This window comes from Miniopterus natalensis, chromosome 3 (genome assembly GCF_054644295.1).
Source record: "Miniopterus natalensis isolate mMinNat1 chromosome 3, mMinNat1.hap1, whole genome shotgun sequence".
NCBI lineage: Eukaryota > Metazoa > Chordata > Mammalia > Chiroptera > Miniopteridae > Miniopterus > Miniopterus natalensis.
The window spans coordinates 12231034-12253745 of NC_142083.1; the positions used below are offsets into that span (position 1 = coordinate 12231034).

At 38.1% G+C, this 22712-nt stretch overlaps 1 pseudogene; it reads right to left on the minus strand.

The window, feature by feature from the left end:
* Positions 1–6501: 6501 nt before the first annotated feature.
* LOC107546274 (large ribosomal subunit protein uL6 pseudogene) lies at positions 6502–8425 on the minus strand (annotated as a pseudogene).
* Positions 8426–22712: the final 14287 nt, after the last annotated feature.

Here is a 22712-nt window from a genome sequence, read left to right on the forward strand (position 1 = left end):
GTTGTTGAGTGGAACACAGGTCACTAGTGGCTCTGCTGGACCTGGCATTTGACCCAGATGCCTCATGTTTATTCATTGCTGCCTGGTGGCTCCATTTGATTGCCCTTCTGGTGTATGCCTCTGAATATAGACAGAGGTGGGATAATATTTTGGGGTTCAATATCTAAAAACAGAGCTAAATGATCTGGACCTTCCCAGGGAACAGATTTCCTGGTTTGTGGTTCGCCCTCTTGGAGTTGAGACTGATGCAAAGATGTTGATGGGTTTTATAGGCTGGCCTCTTGGGACATGGCAGCTTGCCATGATGCCATCAGTTTAGACTAATGATTGCACAAAATTCTCATGAAGCAGATGGCTACTAACCACAATATTAATATTATTTTGCTTTGTACATTTAGGGGAAAAATCATTTCCACAGTTGCAAAGGAAAAGCTTGTTTGGATTTTATAAAGAATGATCTGCAACAGAAATAACATGCTGTCAGGACCTGCTTTATATGCTTTCATTATCAGTGACAAATTGTGATATTAATTCTATAGCAAATTTGTGCTTGGGATTTTCGCATCTTTCACAGCCATTTCCTTTCTCTGCATAGCTCTCTGTAGAACAACATGCTATGAATTTTACCTTGGAGGGATCAACAGCTGGATTTAAATGTCATCCTGTAATTTGCTTAGAGATACTATTTTTTATAAATTTGAAGAGGGAGTATTCTTTGACAGGATTCAGAATGAAGTGGACGTTTGAGGTAATTGCTTAGATCACCCAGGTAGCAGAGATATTGCTGCCTGGTTTCCCCTAATAACACAGCCAAAACAAAATAAGTTTGTTTCTGTTTAACCCAGTCAGGTTATTACTTCTGTGCTCTGTTTTGTTTTGCTGATGTCATTCTGGTTATGTGTGTTGGGAGAGATGATGCTGACAGTCCAGCTCATGCTGATGGAATGGCTGTCCTGTGATCTGTGTAATTCAGCCTTGGAGTGCCAATCATTACTTTATTTTGATCAGTGTTCTAGACCTCTGTACTGCTATTTTCAGGATAACTCACAAAGGTAACTCAGGAATGCCTGCTATTAGGGCACTAGGGAATTTAACATGACTTTGCCTCAGGTGCAAGAATTTTAAAATTTGGGACATGAGAGAGAAATGGAGCACTGGGCTGTGGCATGTACTTCCTGTTCATTCTCAGACAGCCTCAAAGCCCAGCGTAGGCAGACGTGATTCATTGTGAGTAGCTTTTTTGTTAATAGACCAGATGTTTGGAAATGGTTTTTCACCTGTTTGGTCTGTTTGTTTGTTTTTTACTTTTTTATTCTTGTGAAGTTTTAAAAACATAATGTAAAAAATGAAGAAAAAAAAAAACCAACTATTTTTTTTGTATCTAGTAAACTGATAACAGAGACATAAAATCATCAAAGGATAGGAAGTGACTAATGACTAAGAGAAGAGGAAAATCATCTTTTCACAGAAAGGGTTGGAAGGAAGACTAAGGGACAAGTCTTATTCCATTTATGTCTGTTTTGAACTCTTGGTAATTCAGCCCCAAGTCCAAACCATGAAAAGTACCAAAGTGACTGTTCCTTAACAAACCATCCTTAATTATATTCAGCATCTAGTTTTTGACCACTTAGCAGTTTTTCAGCAATAAATTAGAAGGACAGGAGGTGACATGATGTTAGATGGAAGTTTAATGACAGTGGAACTGACAGCTGCCCTTGTGTGAAAAGAGAACCACCACCACAAAAAGCAGATATTGAGGGTTGTTATAGCAGAAATACAATGATGATTTTACAAAGGTGACTCTGAATTTCAAGAAAAGTTAAATTATAGTCCCTTTTCCTTAGAAAGCTAGTAATGACTTCTTTAAGAAGCTGATGAATGAGTTAATGGCAAAGTTTAGCATATGAATGATGTAAAATTCACTTATGTGGAATAGTGGATTTCCAGTGATGCAGCTCATTAGGTGTCTTTGCGTGTGAGCTGGATCATATTAAATCAAACATTCTATCCCTCCCTGGGTAGTGATACAAGGAATACTGGTATGGGTCAAATATCTGAAATTATTCACTGGGAGATTCATTCCTTTAGGCGCTGAAGCCATTTTCATTTTCGCAGTCCTCCTGTTAAAACTAAAATGCCTGTAGGTAAAGAAACTGTACCCCGGTAATTAATACATGGGTATTACATTATTGGATGACTCTGGCAGGAGGAGCAAGTACTCATTCTTGAGCTAAAGCTGTCCCTATACTTTGGATACTGAAGAAAAGATTGGAAGCTTCCTTCCACAGTGCTAGCTCTAGCTGATAAATTGGTCAGTGACTCTTTTGGACTAAATGACAAGCTTGCTGATACTACAATGGCAATACAAACTTTGCGATTAAAGGGCACTGAAGTGATTGGCAGTGTTGTGTAAGATAGCTACAGAAATAAGAAATATATGCAGTTCCAGCTGATATACAGTTACATGTACAACCATGCTTCTGGTTAGTAATAACAAGAGAGACAAAGAGAAGGAGACTGCAGAAGGGGTGAAAGAGAAGTTGTGGCCAGTGTGGAAATCAAGTGAACTATTGGCCAGGTGGCCCACCTTATTTGGAGAGGGCACTGATGTTAGGCTCAGGCGATCTCAGTTCCAAGTAGAAAAACATTCTGTAGGAGGATTGCTTACTTTTAGGGTAATCATCCATTCTAGTGTGCCTGGAATAGTCCCAGGGTATGCCTGCTGTACTGGTTTAATTATCATCAGTGCCTTATTTTACTGGGAAAAGTGCCCTGGCTTGAACAATAAATAATTATATGGTCACTCCACTTAATTTTGAGTGAAATGAGAAAATATGAAGCCTCTTTTGGAACTGGTCATTCACAAATAACCTCTCTCAAAACCTCTTATTTCCTTCCAAGTGAAATAATAAAAACATACCTGACAGTCATAAGTCTAGTTTTCTACATAGTAAAGAAATGATATCAAACCCTACAGCAACATCAACTTTTTCCCCATACTGTCTTTATGTTTTATGGAGCCACCTATGTTCACTGTGGAACTGATAATAGGTAGGCAAAGATGAGCGTTTTGATGAGAAATGTGGAAATAAACAATGCGGGACTTTTGAGTTTATATCCAACAGTGTATCAGCCAGGAACAGGAGGGGGAAAGTGAAGTCCAGAGAAATGTTAACATTCCCTGCTGCGTCTGTCCTGAGCACTGTTCCTCCCCAGGATCCCACCCCACCTCTAGCTGGCGAGGCTGTTAGAATGAATTCATCATCCTTTGGCCATCATTGACACTGACAGCAGTGGACAGTAAATTTTTCACACTCTTTATGAATGGGTCTGGAAAGCAGTTTCAGAATTTTTCAAAGTGATTTTTCGGGGCACTATTCATTATACCAGGGACATATCCTTGCAAACATGAAGAACAGAAGGGCTGGCTCTCAGCAATTGCACAGAGTTGCTTTTAGGGCGTTTCTGGTTTTAAAAATCCTACTTACTAACTTTATATTCACTCTTTTATGTAACATTAGTATTCTTTTGCTATTGGCTCTTGGCATGTGTTAGTGTATTGCTACCTATCCTTGGTGAAGGCAATTAAGACATTTCTGAATATTGTGCTCACCTAATCAGGCCATATCTTACTGCATTTTTGGCATCTATCTAATGATGCCTTCTTTATCTGTGGTTTCTTTCTTTCTTTTTTTTTTTTTAAATATATCTTTATTGATTTCAGAGAGAGGAAAGGAGAGGGAGAGAGAGAGATAGAAACATCAATGATGAGAAAGTCACTGATCGAGCTCGCAACCCGGGCATGTGCCCTGACTGGGAATCGACCCCCAATCACCTGGATCCTCGGTTGACACTCAACCGCTGAGCCACACCTGGCCGGGCTGTGGTTTCTTTTTTGCTCCTACCACGAAAATACTCTTGAGGAAAAGTTTGAGGATCAAACAGGAGGATTCCATAGGGCATAGTACAAGCAGTTAGTAGAAATATGACAGGAATTAGGAGGACACATGAAGTATGTGGTGAAGTGAAAAGGAAGAACTTAAGATAGTGAAGTGCAAGAATGTAGTCTTTTGGACCCCCAATAATGTGATGCAGGCACAAAGAGCACAGTGGGTTAACCGCTGTTCCAGATATTCCATCAAATAAGAGGGGAGTGTGAGCCTCAGCAAAAGTGAACTGGTAGCAAGGACCTCTCATGACTGGTACAGTATAGAACTCTGGCTCTAAATCCCAGCAGCTCTCCCTAAGCTGTCTCTCTGCTTCAGTTTCTTCATCTTGAACTGGATGTGATTGCAGTACACATCTAATAGGGCTGATGTGACTCGATCTATAAAAAGAGCTTAGAAAAGGCACAGGCACATAATGTGTGCACGGTAAATGTTAGCTCTCTAAAAACACCCTGGCTGGAGGGTTTTGGCATGACCCCCTCCCTACGGCAGTGTATAGTGTAACCGAACGTCCCTGAGCCAAGAAGGACTTAGCTAATAGCACCTGCAGCAACGTAGCCCAGTAATACCAGTAGTATTTCTCTGTAGCACAGTGTGGATTCTCAGCTGACTGGCTTGAGTTCACAGTTCCCATCTGGACCAAAGAAGACAGAATGCTAAATGATTACCAAATAAAATGGGACATTTATGACCAAAAGTCTGGGCCTCCACTGGGGAATACCAATTGTCCCTAAAACAATGACCTGTCTCCCTTTGATGGTAAGTGCTAGAAAAACAGTATCTCATCTCTTCTTGTTCCTATAACTGTGTCCTTAGAGATGGTGTTTAGCACCAGGGAGAGTGTATTACCCCTTTCTTGTGAAGGGTAAACTATGCCCTATAACTGGAGTGTCTAAAAGTCCCGTTTGGTTCCCTTCTTAAATTTAAAGCACCTTGAACATTGATTATGCAAGACTCTCCCAGTTTCTCATTTCAACACTTAATAAACTAGCCTTTCTTGAGTGTATCTAGGACTGTGCTGGGGATCCTGGACTTATTAGACATTTTCCCTCCTTCAATGAACTTATGATCTAATTGTGAAATAAAACATTCATGTGCTTTTGAATACTAAACTGCTGGATGTCAATGCTATTACAGTTTGTTAAAAAAAAAAAAAAGCTGTTCAACCCCTTCTTCATATGTGTCCTGAGAGTGCAACCCTTCCTCTCTGACTTGTGTTAATTCACCATCCTGGCAACACAACACCTAACGCAGTGCATGTTGCAGTGTTGTGGGTGACTAATGAGCATGGCAAATTAATCACTCCCTAGCTTATTTCTGCCTGAAAAAAAGAACAGACCCTGTTTTCCACATGCTTTTGTGATTTGTTCTGCCCTTACATACCATTTTTGTACCTGAATTCTTGTTTAAGTGCTATTTTTAACACCTTGACTTAGTTGTAATTTTTTAAACCTCCTTTAAAACAAAAAAATTGAGGTCATCTGTGTAAGGTGCCTATTACAGTGTCTAGGGCATAAAAGTGATCAATGACAGTTATTTCAACCTAATAATACACTTTTGTTCTTCCAAATGTAGTTCCAAGTCATTCTTTTCAATTGTGTAACACATCTAAGTTTATTTCCATTCTATGCATTTATTCTCACATTACATAAGATGAAAACTAAAATGGGCTCATCTCTCTCCTGGGACAAGAGCACAGGCCCTGGTAATATATTCTGTGGAGCAAGAGTAAAAACAATAAACATCAGAATATACTTCCCATTAAGCAGGTAAAATTATTTTTCTATTTACATAGCTTTGTATTTGAAGCTTTGTATTTTATTTATAGTATAAATTCTATGCTCTTTTCAGTAGATGCTGCTGCTTGTACTGAGCAATGGTCACTAAAGACTGGTTTTCACTCCCCATGTGGTGTTACTGATATGCAATCAAAGGCTTACTCTCAGTTAACTTGCTTACTCCTTTCATAGCAGCAACATGGACCAGTATTTTAACATCTTGAAAACCTCAGGTTTATACATGGCAATGCTATTTGTATAGTCTTTAAAAATATTCTTTCTGTACAAAGTAACTTTCAGTTTTTTCTTTGAACTTGATTTTATAAAAATATGGCATGGCTGAGTCGGATTTTCATGATTCTTGCTCAAATTTGGGCTTTCTTGTCACTGACAGATTATTTTATATCTCTTGGGAGATTAATTGCATTGTGTCAGTCATCTCAGAGGACTCCTTTGAGATGAACTAAGAAAATAATAAACATGGTTCTAAGTACTCTTTTAAGTGGGTGATTTGTTACAAGACTATGAACAAAATGGAAAAAAAAACTGCCTTCAGTTCCCTGGAGGTTCCTGGTGCTCAGCCTGACTTCATTCCAAATTTGGTCAGAGCACTCCTGGGTGGGGAGGCTTAGGTCCTCTTTCCCCTTTCACCATGGACCTCACCAGTCCTGATTCTCTCCCTGTATCCACCTGGCTACTTTGGATGGTACATTTAGATCCTTTGGCCATTTCTAGTACAGCATCCCCTGGGGATACCAGAAAACTACCAATTATAATTTTTTTTTTTCCAATACAAGGCTTTTATTGCATCTTTAAAACATTGCAAAAAGTGTGACAAATCATTTGACATCTTCGTGTTTCTATAGCTGGACAACTTAGAGCTTATTCGTCAGCCTGCTGAACTATTCCTTTTTCAGAAACATAGATACTATTCAAAAAATTTCTGATATCCTTGTTTTTAACTGTTGTGGCTTGCTGAATCAAAGCAACTGAATTCGATACAAGTTCAATGTTGTTTCCTTCAAGAATCAACTCATCTTTCTGGGCTTGAGATACTGAACAAGCAACGCTTGTTCTCATCCGAACTCGGCGGATGTATTTTTCACCCAAGAAATTTCTGATTTCAACAAGAGAACCATTCCCCTGAATAACGACGTTGATGGGGAAATGGGCATACCCCCACCTCATCTTGTAACGGAAGCCCAGCGTAACACCCTTGATCATGTTGTGTACATGACTGCAGATAGTGCGAACCGTGGCCAGTTCCTTTCTATTTCCCCACCATTTGTCAACACGGAGCCTCTTCTTTTTCTTTCCAAGGAGACTGAGTTCTACACTGATGTGGTTGAAAACCCTCCACAGGGTGCCTCTGGGGCCCTTCACAATAACTGTGCGTCCCTTCAGAGTGATGTCCACATTTTCCGGGATGTTGATAGTCTAATTGCTGAGAATGGTCTTTATCCTCACCGTAGATGCAGCAAAGCTTACCAATTATAATTTAATTTAGAACTTGTACTAAATGGAACAATCTCTTTTAATTTTACCAGAAAGTGAAATTAATTCAGTTTAAAAATATTAATCTGAATGAGCGGTGCTGAAGATAGATGATACTTACTCTTCACATTAGAACTTGCTCTCCATTCAAGATTAAAGATGATCTCTGGCTACCAAAAAAACCCAAAAAACCACCCCACAAAAAACAATCAGAAGATTTTGTTACTTTCTTTTACCTAGAAGACTGGTTTATCTGTATTTCTGTTGGTTGATAGTAAAACCCAATACCCAGGAAGATGAAACACTGGTAGATAGTCCTCAAGAATGGCTCAGAAAATTTATCCCATTCAGACCTCATATCTTATTTAGAAGTACAGCCAGTATCCCAAATACATACCCTTGTCACCACCATATAGTGTCTGAGATTCCTCAGGCTTCTTTTATTTTATACAGCTACCATCTTTTACTGTCCACTGTGGGTGGACAATTAACCACCTCATTGAACCCTTATCTAGGTCTGAAGAAGAGAATAAAGGCCAGTTATCAAAACTTTTGTAACTTGAACCTTTGTATATTGCTATCCTCTGTTTTTGTAAGATGGTCATGGTACACTTTTTAAATCTGAACCCTCTTTTTGTTTTGTTATGATCTATTTATGTGAAGTAAGCAGTGTAAGGTCCAAGAGAGAAGTAAGGATTATTTGTGATTTGAGCTTTATAACTGCATTCAGTAAATAATGATGCATTCAGTAGACAAATTGGAGTGAGAAGGCAGGAGACAGAAAATATCTCTATATCCTTTTTCTGTAACTTTTTTCATATCCAGATACAGACTTTTATTTAGGGGAGAACTTATAAATCATGTTGGAGGCCATTGCACTTAATGCAGTGTCTGTATGGGTGACCAGTTGGCGTGGCAATGATAGATGGTCTCACACAACTGGGTCCGGTAGTTCAAATGTAGTTCACTTTGGCAGTGACTAAAAGTCTTTATGATCCAGCAATTGTTCAGCGACCTGGATGAAATGAATTGGTCTCTTTCTCAGTGAATAGCTGTCCGTGTCACAAGACTAGTATGTAACCGGTACTAATTGTCTCCCTGGTTGATAGTTTCCGAAACAGAGTTAAAAAGGTCATAAGGAAGGGTGACGAAATGCTCTGTCTTCACACCATCACTCATTTTATTGAGCTCGTTGCACCAGGTCATCCCATCTGCTAGGCAGAAAGGAGGAAACCATTCATTGTTGCAACCTTAGTTAAACTGAGCCTATCTTAAATGACACATCTTCAGTTCTCTTGATTATCTCTGTGACAAAATCTTTATACATGCCAAATCTAGTACAACACCTTCACCCCTGGGGGAGGAGGGACAAAAGCAAAAACCGTGTTAAGAGAGAAAAGTAGTCTTTAAAATGACAAATGCTTCTGCTCGTTTAGAGCAAAGTCCAGATTTAAAAGATTTGTGGAATTAGCTTCATAGTTTCTGTATAATTACATCCCACTGTGTTAGAGTTGATTTAAAATTTATTCTCATCAATGCATGTCCTTCAGGACCCATTAGAATATTTTTTAACTTTTTGTCCTACATAAAATGAAGTCCAGAAGAATTTTCACTGGATGGGAAGAATTAATAATGTGAAGGTGTCATTCTCTACGAAAGGAGTTTAAAAAATAGAAGTCAGTCCCAATCAGCATCACACAGTTGGTATTAAAGCCCACAGGGAAAAATTCCAAGAGAGTTAATAATAATGAAGTACACACAATAATATTTAAAGAGACAAAAACGTTACTGCAGTAAAGTAAAATGAGACTGGAAGTTAAATAGACAAGCAGATCAATGGAACCCAACTGGGCTGTGGCCACAGATACACATCCCTACATATGGGAAGTTAGTATTTGTTAAGCATGGTATTTCAAATCTGTGAGATGTTTTGGACAGTTGAGCATTCAAAAGAAAAACAAAATTGTATTCCCCCTCTCACTAAACACAAAAGATAAACTACAGATGGATCAAAAGTCTAAACATAAAAACTATAAAAATTTTTGAAGAAAATGTTTTTAAGTTTGGAGTGACATTCTTAAGCTACAGAACCCAGATCCCATGAAGAAAGCACCATGGGCAGATTGGAGTACATCAAATTCTAAATTCTATAAAGGACAGACAATCCAAAGTAAAAATAGAAAAAGCTAATGTGAACATTGTTGTGCCATGTATAGCAGGTGTATGTGACTAATGTTCCTAATATTTAAAGAGTTCTTCCAATACAGTGAGAAAAAAATGTTAACCACTTAATAGAAACATGGGCACAGGATATGTGAAATTAATTCAGAGATGAAAAGCTGGAAATAACCGATAAACAAATAAAAAGTTGTTTAGCTTAAGTACTAATTAAAGGAATGAAAATTAAAACAGTTACCTGTTTTGGTTGTTAGATTGGGATGATATGAAGATAATTGAAAACATTGTGTACCATACTATGCTGGGCTGTGCTGTGCATGAAGTTGACCTTTTCATATTCTCCTATGTTGAAGTGAATTTGTAAAACCCTTGGAGATTAGTTTGGTAAGAAGTGTTAAAAATTTAAATGCACAGTTTCTATAACTTAGAAATACCACTCTGAGGAACCTCACCTATAGATATGGGCTCAAAAGCATATTTTATGCCCATCACAAACATAAATGTTCATTAATAAGAAAATGATGAAATAAATTACATCATATCTATACAGTGGATTCTGTATAACCATTCAAAAGAGAGGGGTAGAGTTATACATACTAACATGAAAAACTAGTTTTGCTATATTGTATTGTTTAGTGAAAAAAATGTAGTATGACAGTTCTTCAATATGTGTATGTGTGATTGTGTGTATTTCTCTATATCTTAGGAAAATATTGAGAGTTATGTGTCCCCAGTTGTTGAAAGTAGCTGAAAGTTTAAAAAAAAAAAAAAGTAGCTAAAAGTTTAAAGTACTTGCAAACGTGAGTAGGAGTTGAGAAGCCAAGGTGAGACTTTTACTTCCTTAAATAACTTTGTTTGAAAAGATTCAGAATAATTGCCTGGACTTGAAATTTTAGTCTTTTCTGTGAGAGGTTTTAGCCTGCATAGCTACACCATGCATATAATTGTCAACTCCCCCCTCCCTTTTTTTTTTTTTATAATAAGGCCAAAGCAGGAATGATCATTAGCCTGCTCAAAGGAGCAGTTTAGACCTGGCTAAGAGGCTGTCGTGAGTGTACAAAGTACCACCACAGTGTTGAGGATGCCACGTTCTGGGATATAGCTTAAAGGAAAGCAGCCATTCAGTGCCTGTTGGGAGAGTGTTGCCTTCCTGTTCCTGATGCTTAATTTCAGTCATTTGTCTTTGGTTCTTTTTTTGGTTAATGCATAATAACTACAACAATATAACTGTCAATAAGTGTCAACTTTTTGAAATGATTGTCAGTTGGGAAGCTAATTTAAAAAACCTTTGGGTTTTTAATTCAGTGTTTTAATAACATGGATATTTTTAAAATGGGAGCATCCATGGCTCTTTCTTTCTTTTTGGTTTTATTTGCAATTTTCCTTTAAAGAGCTCTAGTAGTTCATGTTGTCAAATTGGCATTTGGATCAAGGAGGGACTCTGGTCCCCTCAAATAAAGAAGTGTGGCAACATTTCCAATGACTAAAATGCAAAACTTGCTACTCTACTCATGTTTTCACAACACAGCATGGAAATGCACCTTCTGAATTCTTGAAGTGAGGAATTAGTTTTAAGGTACCAAATTGCTTTCAAAATCACTTCTCTTTCTCATTCATGCTCCTTTTTCTGTCTTTAGATAACAGTTTCTGTTATTGGATTTTGCAGTGGTTGCTCTTTGTTTTTATGCAGCTTACATCAAGTTAGATATTTATATTTTGATATTTAAATCATTTTTTTTTTACCATGACCAGTATCCTAATTTATAGTTATGATATCAAGGTGATGTCTTCCATATGGGAGATATTTTATTCCCAGATTGCATGTGAACTATTTTTCTGTTTATACCACAGCTTTCTGTTGTCATTTCTTCTAAGAAATGCTTTTGTTTTTATATAGGAAAATCATAGGTGAAATCTTAATTTTTAAGGGATCAGTGATGGGGAGTGATTATGGCATTTGCTCAATACTGAGCTAGTAATAATACCTAGAAAGAAAGCATTATAGAGATCAATTTCCCTGAAAAGCTGCTTTTGACTTGCTATCTGTTATTCAAGACTCTTTAATATTTTAGTTCTGTAGCCTTTTGGCTTTCATAAAATAAAATAAAACATTTACCTCTGACCTTTTTACAGTCTGTACCACTCCTTTTCGACCTGAAAGGGTGGAGAGACTGATAAAGAGTGGTGCCCACCTGGTGGTAGGACCTGTCTTGAAATAGCTCACCTATTCCTCAAGGGGAAGTCGCGAGGAAAAATGACCTTCACATTAGTTATATTCTTGATCTTTCTGCTAAAAAAGAGAGAGAGAGGGGAGCCCTAGTGGGGTGGCTCAGTTGATTGGCTCAGTCATTTGTGGGTTCAATCTGTCAGGGCACATACCTAGATTGCGGGCTCAGTCACCTGTCCAGATGCATATGAGAAGCAGCCAATCAATGTTTCTCTCTCACATCGATGTTTCTCTCTCTCCCTTTCTCCCCCCCCCTTCCTCTCTCTTTAAAAATCAATAAAAATATATCCTTGGGTGAGGATTATAAAAAGAGAGGCGACAAAAACAGATATAAAAAACTAACAAAAGTGAAATCAAAACCAAGACAGATTTCAAAAGACACTGACTTATAGCGGATATTTGTATAAATTTTATCCATGGGAGTAAAAAATTAACCATTTTCAAAGCACATTGGGGATAAATTCATGATATTTAATGGTGGTGATTCAGATTCTAGGCAGGAAGGTGCTTGATGTCAGCTTTGGAAATACAACAGCTTTCCTGGCTAGAAATCAAGAAGAGGGAAAAAGGCACAAAATTGTTGGAAAACATTCAAGTGATACCGCTGAGAGGACCTGAAATAAAAGTAATTTATATGTGTTTTAGTAATGAAATGATGTAGACATTATTTTAAGTGTAAAGCAATGTGACATAATAAAGTTTGTGGGAACATTTAGTTGAGGCAATCTCTGTGCAGAGCAGCCTGTTGACAAATAGAGGCTTAACTAAATCACTCATTATGTAAGGACTAAGGGTGACAGCCACTAATGCCACGGGGCATCCCAGTGCCCGTTTACTGGGGTTGTACAGCAGTAAGTGAGCTTAAATGACTCAAGTGTTCAGAGAAGGAACACAGCAACTATCAAGAAGCTGCTGTGCACCTGGTGTGGTTAGGCAAAGAACAAAGGCACACACTGTCCTCATTGCTGTGTATGCTCGGGAATTAGGCTTCTCTTGTCTGGTTTCCATGTTTATTGGGCAGGAAATGATCTGCCAGTTTAACTTAGAACTTGTATTTCCAATGGAGCTGACATTGGGTTAAAACAATCAATATAATACTTACAAGATAAAGTAATGTTATCTTATTGACAGCTATCAATAATGGATAATGAGGCCTTAGCTTGCACTTCCTTGAACAAATAATGACTTGAGGCTGTCAATAAGTTATAAATGAAATTCTAATAATGTAGACTTGTTAGTTTGAATTCCAGTCTTAGACATTAATATAATTAATATGTGAAAAAGTGGCAATTTGAGTGTAAGAATTCAAGTATGTTTTATTAATTGTTTTACAAATAGACTTTTAGATAGAAATACCCTTCCCCTTTGCAAACAGAACAGTTGCACATATATATATGACATGTGAGTGCATGTGCATATGATACAGATTTTTTTCAGTTTATAGGACATCATTATAAATTTCTTGAGAAGAAAGGAAATATAAATTGCTCAGGCAATCTAATAAAATTCAGTTAGAAGTAATTGAGTTTAAGATACTCAAGTTAGTATCAGTTTAAAATAAAAATACATTTTTGTATTCTGTGAAAGTAAGATCACTGTTATAAGTTGTGTTTTTTTCCTTGATGTGGTTTAAAATAGAAGAGGAAAAGCACAACTCTAGAGGGCTTTCCATTAGATTGGCTTTTCTAGAAAATCAAGATCCTTAGAAGGGGAGAGATACAGATTTTTTAAAAAAATCCTCTCCTCTTTGCTTTTATTCATAATAGCCAAAACTTATAAGTAGCCAAGATGTTCTTATAAGTGAATGGATAAACAAACCATGGTACATCCTGCAGTAAAATATTATTCAGGGATCAAAAGAAATGACCTATTAAGCCATGAAAAGACCTGGAATTTAAAATGCTTAAATGCATGTTGCTAAGTGAAAGAAGCCTGTCTGAAAAGGCTATACACTCTATGATTCTATTTGACATTCTGAGAAAGGCATAACTGTAGAGACAGAAAAAGATCAGTGGTTTCCAGGGATAAGGGTGAATTAGAGAGGAGGTATGAACAGATGGAGCATAGGAGATTTTTAGGGCAGTGAAACTACTCTGTAATGGTGGATGCAGTAGATACATGACATCATGCATTTGGCAAAACCCATAGAATGTACAACACAAAGTGTGAACCCTAATGTAAACTATGGACTTTGGGTGATAATGATGTGTCAGTGTAGGTTCATGGATTGTAAGGAATGTTTCACGCTAATACAAGATGTTAGCAATAGGGAAACCTGTGGGTGTATTGAGGGGAGTGGGGGTGGAGAGGTAGGTATATGAGAGCTTTTTGTTCTTCTGTTCAGTTTTTATGTAAATCTGAAACTGCTCTAAAAAATAAAGCCTCTTAATTAAAAAAAATTCTTTCTTCAAAATTAGAGTTTGAAATGGAAACTTTCAATTCACAAGATTAAGGCTACTGTGAGTAAACACATTCCATAAACCATCAAGTCTACCTTAAAAAGCTAGGTGGCTTTTTACTTGTGTATCTGCATTGGTTTTCCTTTTGGCTCCAAGCATTAATCCAGACACAGCAGGATGAATTAGTGATGGCATAGGCTCTGCCTTGGCCCACATGGAGGATGTCTAGAGAAAATCTGTCATTTGTATCAACCCTGGCCGTTGAGTTGATGCTGACCTGAATGTATTCCAGAGTTGAGGTGGTGTCATTGATCACTTAAATCAGGACAAATTTTGTACAAAGTTTTATAATTGAATGGCTCCCGCACTGGGATAATTACCCACAGTATACATATCAATGACAAGTCAGTTATTCCTTCAGAAAGCTCCCCTGATTAACAAAGGTTCTTTTTGTTCTAGAAAGAGTTTTTTGTTTTTTTTTAAAAATATATCTTTATTGATTTCAGAGAGAGGAAGGGAGAGGGAGAGAGAGAGAGAAACATCAATGATGAGAGAGTCATTGATCGGCTGCCTCCTGCATGCCCCTGACTGGGGATCGAGCCCACAACCCTGGCATGTGTCCTGACCGGGAATCGAACCCCGATCGCCTGGATCCTAGTTCGATGCTCAACCCCTGAGCCACGCCCGGCCGGGCTGGAAAGATCTTCACAGTCATGTTTTGGCTACAGAATCAACTGGTAGTATTTTCCTAACATTTGTAGGTATCTTATGCCCACCCCTAAGGTACAAGTCAGGGTGTTTTGAGGAGGGAGGCAAATGAATGTCTGGCTTCCCCATAAGCGGCACAGTTCTGAGGGCACACATAGTGCCTTTGGAAAGAAAATCCCATTTCTACTCATTGGTCCCTCTCAAGTGAGACTTCCATAGTCACAGGGAACAGGTTGACAGTGCCTGCAGTGTGTTCTTCTGGCTGGCTGCTAAGCCTTACGGTTCCCAGATCAGTTTGAGTAACTGAGTCTAGTTCTTAATTTCAGAAGGAATGACTGAGGATGGTCAGTTCAGTCTTTCTTGTTTGTCTGCACCATTAGCCAGGTGAATTCTTCTGCTCCATGGAATGACATAGACCTAGGAAGAGGAGAGGGGGAGGCACCTGGAGCTTTTTGCAGGTATTTCGCATTGGAGGTTCAGAAGCTGGGGTCATTCTGCTGTTTCTGATGAACTTCTCAGTGAGGGGAATGGTGAGAAAATTATAGCCAGAGCCATCTAGCAGGGGATGGAAGGCCCACAAGTTGGTTAAATTTAAGGCGCTTGCAATAGTTAGGGAGAACTGCAGTTCAGCATTTCTCCTTAATGAGGAAGATTCCTCATTAAGGAATCTTCTCCTTCCTCTAAACCTTTCAGGGTCTAAGATGCTCCCTTTCTATGTACCTGAGTTATTGCTCTTCCTCCACTGTCACAAAATTATGTCTTCATGAAGTAGTTAAAACTTTACTTTTCCCCAACCATTCCCTACTTACTCTCAGACCTTTCACGCACAAATGTGAGGAGTAAGAGGGGCATCATTATAAAACAGAGTACCGAAATTTCCCAACCTTGGCCAACGGAGCCATTGTAGGGGACTCATCAGAGCCGTTATCATACGGTCTAAGGTCATTTGATCATAGTGGTCATTATTCTTATGACCTAAGACCATGTCACTCTAACAAAATAATCCAGGCAGCTGGACTAGAATCAAGTTGAATCCGTAGCCTGCCTTTTATGTGGGCCTTCACCCAGAGAGTGTGAACCAGACTGGCCTAGGGTTATGTTAGGGGAAGGGGTGATGTGTCATGCCCAGGAATGGTCAGGAAGGAGTTCCGAAGTTTCAAAATAGGTCTGTATAAATCCCACTGCCCCTTTGTCCTGATCATTACCCAGAGGAGTATTATATATTTTTTGTAAGTCATATTGAATAGTTTCTGTTTCTCTCCAGGGTATTTTCCTACAAAGCAGTGGGTTTTTAAAGAGATTTTGACTGGTACCTTTGCACTCCTAGGACCTAGGAGGGCACCTGCCACTGTGGAAGGCTCTCAAGTAATGTTTCCTAACTAGAGCTCAGTGATAAAAGATGGACTAGTATAATACTATTCAAGTTAACTGTGAATTATGTAAAATACACAAAATGTGGTTAAAAGGAAATGATTATTGATTAGTTATATGAAGAGGAAACAATAGGTTTGAGGATAAATATTACATATTGCTTTAAAAAATTTATAGTTGCATATCATTTCAGAAAAGTTCAGTAAAAGTCTAGGAGATTAATGTATGTTTCTCATGGTTTTTTTTTTCTCCCCACTGCATGAAACTATTTAGCAATAATAGCTATCTATAGAAGTCTTTGATTTGGTTATATTAATTTTTTTGGTCTTAATGATGCTTATCAAATTAGTTCATTAAAGTAAAAAACATCAGACTAAATTTCAAAGTGCCTGCCTAAGATGAATGACAACTTCATGAAACTAAAGAAAAAGAGTGAACTACTTAAAAAAAGTAAGCGTTTTCCTCAAACTTTGTTCAAATAGCTTGTGGTGAGTTTGGGCAGCAGTGGGAAGAGGGCTCTGGTGCTCTGTTTATAGGGCTGATGAGCTTAGGTTTGGAGAAGTTCAGCCAACTGGTTTTATAAGGGAACATGAGAAAAGAGAGGTGTTGCTGCTGATGGCAGACTGGCTTATGAATGGCACTAGTAATAAGCTTGTCTGAATCCTTGGTGACTCAATGGCATCCTTTAGTTGCTAGCTTTCAGGACTGAGTTACTGTTTTACTGCTGGCGACAAGGCTCACCTTCCCTTGCTTTTCTTCTGAATGCACTCGGCAGGAGGTGAGAGTCACAACTTGCATTGAATGGACATGGGCATTCCGGAGCCTTTGAATTTTATGGACATAGGGAATGTGTTCAGCAGCTTCCTGCTTGGTGATCACATCCTTTGTTCTTTTGTGCATATCCTAAGTGAACTTTGCTCTAGACAAATTAGCCTAGGGCAAGTCGTTGAAAAGAGATTCCAAGAAAAAGGGTGTACTTATTTAATTCCATTTAGGTTTCTGTTTTTAGCTGAACATTTATCATTTTCATCTTTAATTCCTTCTAAGAATGTTAGTAATTTATAGTTTTATTTTGTCGTAAGTATAAAATTGCTTCTTTTCCCTAAAGTTTTTAAGTATTGGTCAACTTTAGGAGCAAGCAATTCTTACATTTAATGGGGGAACAACTTTGTCAGCATGTCTGCTTGAAGTTATTACTATATGGAATTTGAGGCAACACTATAGAAGTTATAGATCTATTGAATTATACTTGATTTCACCTTGTGAAAATCTTAATTTTATTAAGCAAACTTTACCCTTGCATGACTGATACAGTAGAATATGAAGGTCATTTTTTGGGGGGGAAGTATTCTCTCCTTACTGGTACATGATTATAATAACATATCATACATGCTATGGTTGACTGTACTATGTTGTGTATGTGTCTGGTTTTTAGTGATTTGAGTAGGAAAGAAGAAACATTTGTACGTGAGTTTTCTCATTGTCTAGTACTTGATACAGAGGAAACATGTTTTTCATTGCTTGTTGAACTCAGTGAAGTAAACTTTAGTCTCATGTGAACACTTAGTAGGATTGCTTAATTTTAGTAGGAACATGGAAGATAAATTGATACAATGATTTCACTTGTGAACAGTATTTTCTCTTCTGAAATAAATATTGTTGTTTGGGCTTTTCCCTTTCTTGTTTTATAATATAATTGTGTTCTAAGTTACCACTTCTGGTACTTCAATTCTTACTGGACTCCATAGGAGGCTTATCTTCCAGAAATACTATTATGTCTTTTTTTTCCTGCTCAAGATCCTTGAAAACTTCCCTATTTAGAAGGAGTAAACTGGACCACTCTGAAACCCTGCACTCCCTATCACGGTGTGTGTGCAGTTACTTAGTGGATGCTGATTAACTGGAAGGTGTCTGACTGAAGGTGGTTCTAATCTTGCGCTGCTAAGCTCTGCTTTTAGCCACATCTTGTTAAATTCATGTATCAATGATGTGTATGAATACACAGAATGTATGCTTATCAGATTTGCAAATGATCCAAGGTGCATAGCAAATATTTTAGATGACGGAATCTGAAAATATTTCGATAAGCTTCCTTTAACAGGATGACATTTAATAAGGATAAAGGTAAAAACCTACTTAAAAATGCACAAAAAAACCAGAGGAAACATCTCTGCTGAGCAACTGCATGTAGAAATATAGATGGTTCTCAGAAAGGATCAGCACTAATAGGGCCGCTACATGGGCCAATGAAGTCATAGTAGATATTAGGAGACTAGTAGAAAGGAGATATTGGTCAGATCCAATCTGAAGTCTTGGGTACAATTCTGGGTTCCACATTTTCAGAGAAATATAGATATATTGGAATGTAGCTAGAGTGTAGCTAAGTTTATGCTCTAAAATGAATGTTTTTTTAATATGAGAAAATTCAGAGGAAATATGCTGGTATTTTTGTTTGTTTTTTTAAATAGTGGAAGTACCAACATGAGGACAAGAGATTTGTTGGAATTGATTGTTCTCCAAGGCGTGATTAGTATTAATACCTGGACATTATAGGGAAAACAACTTTGGCTAAGTCTAAGGGAAAAACTTCTTAATACCCAGCTCCTAATTAAGCCATTGGATGCCTAGCAAAACACTGAGGTTTCTAATTTTTTTCCAAGAGAGGGAAAAATCCAATAAGATAAAGGCTTCGTAAAAACAATGAGATACCTCTATACACCTGTTAGAATGGCTAAAATCCAAAACACTGACAATACCAAGTGCTGATGAGGATGTTTTACAACGAATTTTTACTCATTTCTGGTGGGAATGCAAAATGTACAGCCACTCTGAAAATTCCTTATAAAACTAAACATATTCTTATCATACCATCAGCAGTCACATTCCTTGTTGTTTGGTAATATGGAAGTCATATTTCAAATGACTTGAAAACGTATGTCCACACGAAAACCTTCACTTAAATGTTATAAAGCTCTGTTTATAATTTCCCAAACTCAGAAGCAGCCAAGATATTCTTCCAAAGGTGAGTGGATAAGTAAACTGTGGTACATTCCAACAATGGAATATTATTCATTGATAAAAAGAAATGTTATCAAACCATGAAAAGACGTGGAGGGACCTTAAATGCATATTGCTAATTGAAATCAATCAGTCTGAAAGTGCTATATACTGTATGGTTCTAACTATATGACATTTTGGAAAAGACAAAACTTGTGATACTAAAAGTTAAGTAGGCCTGGTCGGTGTGGTTCAGGAATCAAATCATGGTTTGATTCCTGGTCAGGGCACATGCCTGGGTTTTAGGCTTGATTCCCAGTAGGGGGCATGCAGGAGGCAACTGATCAATGACTCTCATCATTGATGTTTCTCTCTCTCTCTCCCTGTCCCTTCCTCTCTCTGAAATTAATAAAAACATATTTTTAAAAAAGGACTTTTAAAAACACACAAAGACCCCTCAGTAGTTGTCAGGGGCTCAATGGGAAGGAAGGGGGGAATGACTAGGTGGAGCACAGGGGATTTTCAGAAAAGTGAAACTATTCTGCATAATATTGTAATGATGGATACATGCCATTATATATTTGTCAAAACCTATAAAATATACAGTGCCAAGAGCGAGTCCTAATGTAACCTATGGACTTTGGGTGATAATGGCATGTGAAAGTAGGTTCATGTATTGTAAGAAATGTACCACACTAATTAACATAATAGAGGAAACTGTGTGTGGGGTTGAGGGAGTGAGGAGAGTAGATGGGAACTCTCTGTACTTTCTATAAACCTAAAACTACTTTTTAAACAAGGGTGCATGAGCTAGTGATGGGGTAGAGGCCAGGCTGGGACCCCCTGGGCTGAGGTGGTAGTCAGTAGAGATTGCTATGGAGGAAGAGAGCTGACCTCCACCTTAGAGGAGCAGTGCCCAGTATCAGGTCCTGGATTCTTGGAGATCACAGACAGGAGCTACAATTCTCTAGAGACGTTTACAAGGTGGGATGTAAGGCAACAGGATGGAAAGGAAAACATAGCGAATTGTCATGGCTACAGGCCTCTAGTGAGGACCAGCTGATTTGAAGGCATAGTGTCTGGCTGGCCTTTAGTTTCCTGTCTCTGGAGGAATTCACAGTAAACGTACACACAAATATGTATACACACCCACATATACACCCACATATACACCCACATATGTGTATGTATGCACATACATATATATATATACACACACATGCAGGTATGTTTGAAGATAAATATGCATTCACACAAATAAACAAAATACTTTTAGATACTGATTTAAGTGTTACTAAGAATGTAAAATAGATCTACATCATGGAAAATGACCCCAGCAGGGTGAAGGGAGATAAACTTTATCCAGGTGGTCAGGCAAGATCTCTAAGGAGAAGATAGTTGAGCTGATACCTGAAAGGTAGAAAGGAAGCAGCCACCAGAAGAGCTGAAGAAATAACACTGCAGGAAAGGTACATATTTTTATATTTAATTGTTAATATTCTTTTAGTTCTCTTTGTGTGTGTGTGTGTGTATGTGTATGTATGTAAGCGAAAAGGGAAATCATTAAGAAGCAAAGAAAGAAAAGTATAGGAACCAAAGCTATTCAAAGGATTGAACCCAAGTATTTTGAAAAAGGTTTTTAGAGTTATAGACTCTAGTACTTATCAAAAATGAAATTATGTCATTTGTCTTATAATAGGTCTGAAGAATAGTTTCTTAACTAACTTGGAACATTTTGATTACTTTATCAAGTTAAAAAAGATAAGCAAGAATTGTGATAATAGTTCAGGATAAAAATTTCTTGTGTTCTAGAAATTAAAAAAATTGGAAGGTAAATTATTTAACACAAACTTTGTACCTCTCTCAGAATACTTATTTGTGAGCATGGCAATTTTTTTCTAAAAGAGGTGACAGGAAGAGGACATGGTTAAGAGCACTGTGAAATGGCCAAGCACTGCTGCATACATTGGAGCACATCTTCTGCTCCTTATGGTCTCGAGGGAGACTTGATAGAGCACCTCTGTCATGCAGGCTTTGCAAATGTACACAGAGAGCTAGGACAGCTGAGAGGGATGGACAAGGTGAGAGGACAGGGACTGGAGGGAGGTAAAAGCTGGGGTAAAGGAGAGTGTGACAGTAGAATAGGATAGGACAGAAGAGAAAGATGAGACAGAGGAGAGACATACCATGCCCCTTACAGTATGATCTGGGAAAGAATATTTAGACCATAAACTTAAGAGAGCTGTGAATGGCTCACACAGGATCTGATAATGACCAAAGCTGCAGGCATCTTAAGTCATGTTGCCTTTAAGAAATCAGAAGTACCATTTTGTCCCCTCTTTCAAATATGGGCCTCTTCTCAAGTTTCTTTTCTGTGGCGAGGCAGGTACTCATCAGGCTTGTGATATGCTATCACATATTCGTAAAGGCCTACCTGTATTTTTGATTGCCCGCAAAATGCTTGCCCACTACAGTTCAGATCACTCAGGAAAGGGTTGCTGTTGAGAACTGTTCCGAATCCACGGCACCCAGTCACTACGGGGCTTTCATGTTGCTTTCAGAACTTCAGAAGTGAAACTGGTGTCACACAAGCTCTCTCCCTGCCATACATCTGTGAGTATAAATTCAAGGAAACCCATTCCAACACAGTGAAATTAAGTAACGATGGAAGTGGATACTAGCTACTTCAGCACAAAAGGATTTATTTTGGTCTATTTTTAGGGCTCAGTACAACACACTGATAGGAAAATACTAAATCACCAGAAAAAAAATCGGTAGTATTGTAAAGGATCTGAGAAGATGGAAAAGAACAAAGGATTTTTTTTGAATCAAATGCAAATGAAAATGACCTGCAAGATTCTGCAAACAGTCTTCCTCCTGACAATGAACATTTTCATGCGGTGAAATCCAGTTTTGAGTCTCATTAGCAAGTGCTGTGATCTTGCTTATTTTCTACAGCAGCGTCTGTTTTTTTCTGGTTTTTTCAAATTGATTAGGAGACCTCTGATGTGGAGGAGCGAATCACTGAACTACCCCAGGTATTTCTGTAATTGCTTATCATGCTTAATTACAAATGTTTCAGCACGACCAATTTATTCTGGAGTAGATTTTTCTTGCCTTTCCACTGCTCCTGCAAGTGCTGTTTTCTGTTTTCAGGGAGAGAAAGGAAAGAGAGAGAGAGAAATTAACCTTCTCCTATGCATGTTTCAGTTCTAGGGAAAGCAGATTAATGGATTGAGAGATTCATTCAAGGTATTCTATCAATATTAGTAGTTGAAAGTGAAATAAATGGAAACATGTATGTATTAGTTTGTAGTGGGAGGTCACTCACTGCAAACTATTACCAATCTTTCCTGGTTTTATGATTTCCATTAACTAGTGTTGAGAGCTGGAAGTTCAGCTCTCTTCTCTCTCTCACCCTGCCATGGTGCTGGCTGACCTTCATGTGTTCAACCCACTGGCTCCTGAGCTCATCAGAAGTAAATGGACTAGAATAAAACAGAATATGGCTCCACATTGCGCTGTTCATCATCTGGCAATCCTGAAGACCTGAGCAAGTGGACAGTTGTGCTGGCATCCCAGGCAGCAGACAAGGCACACATTACTTTCTCCA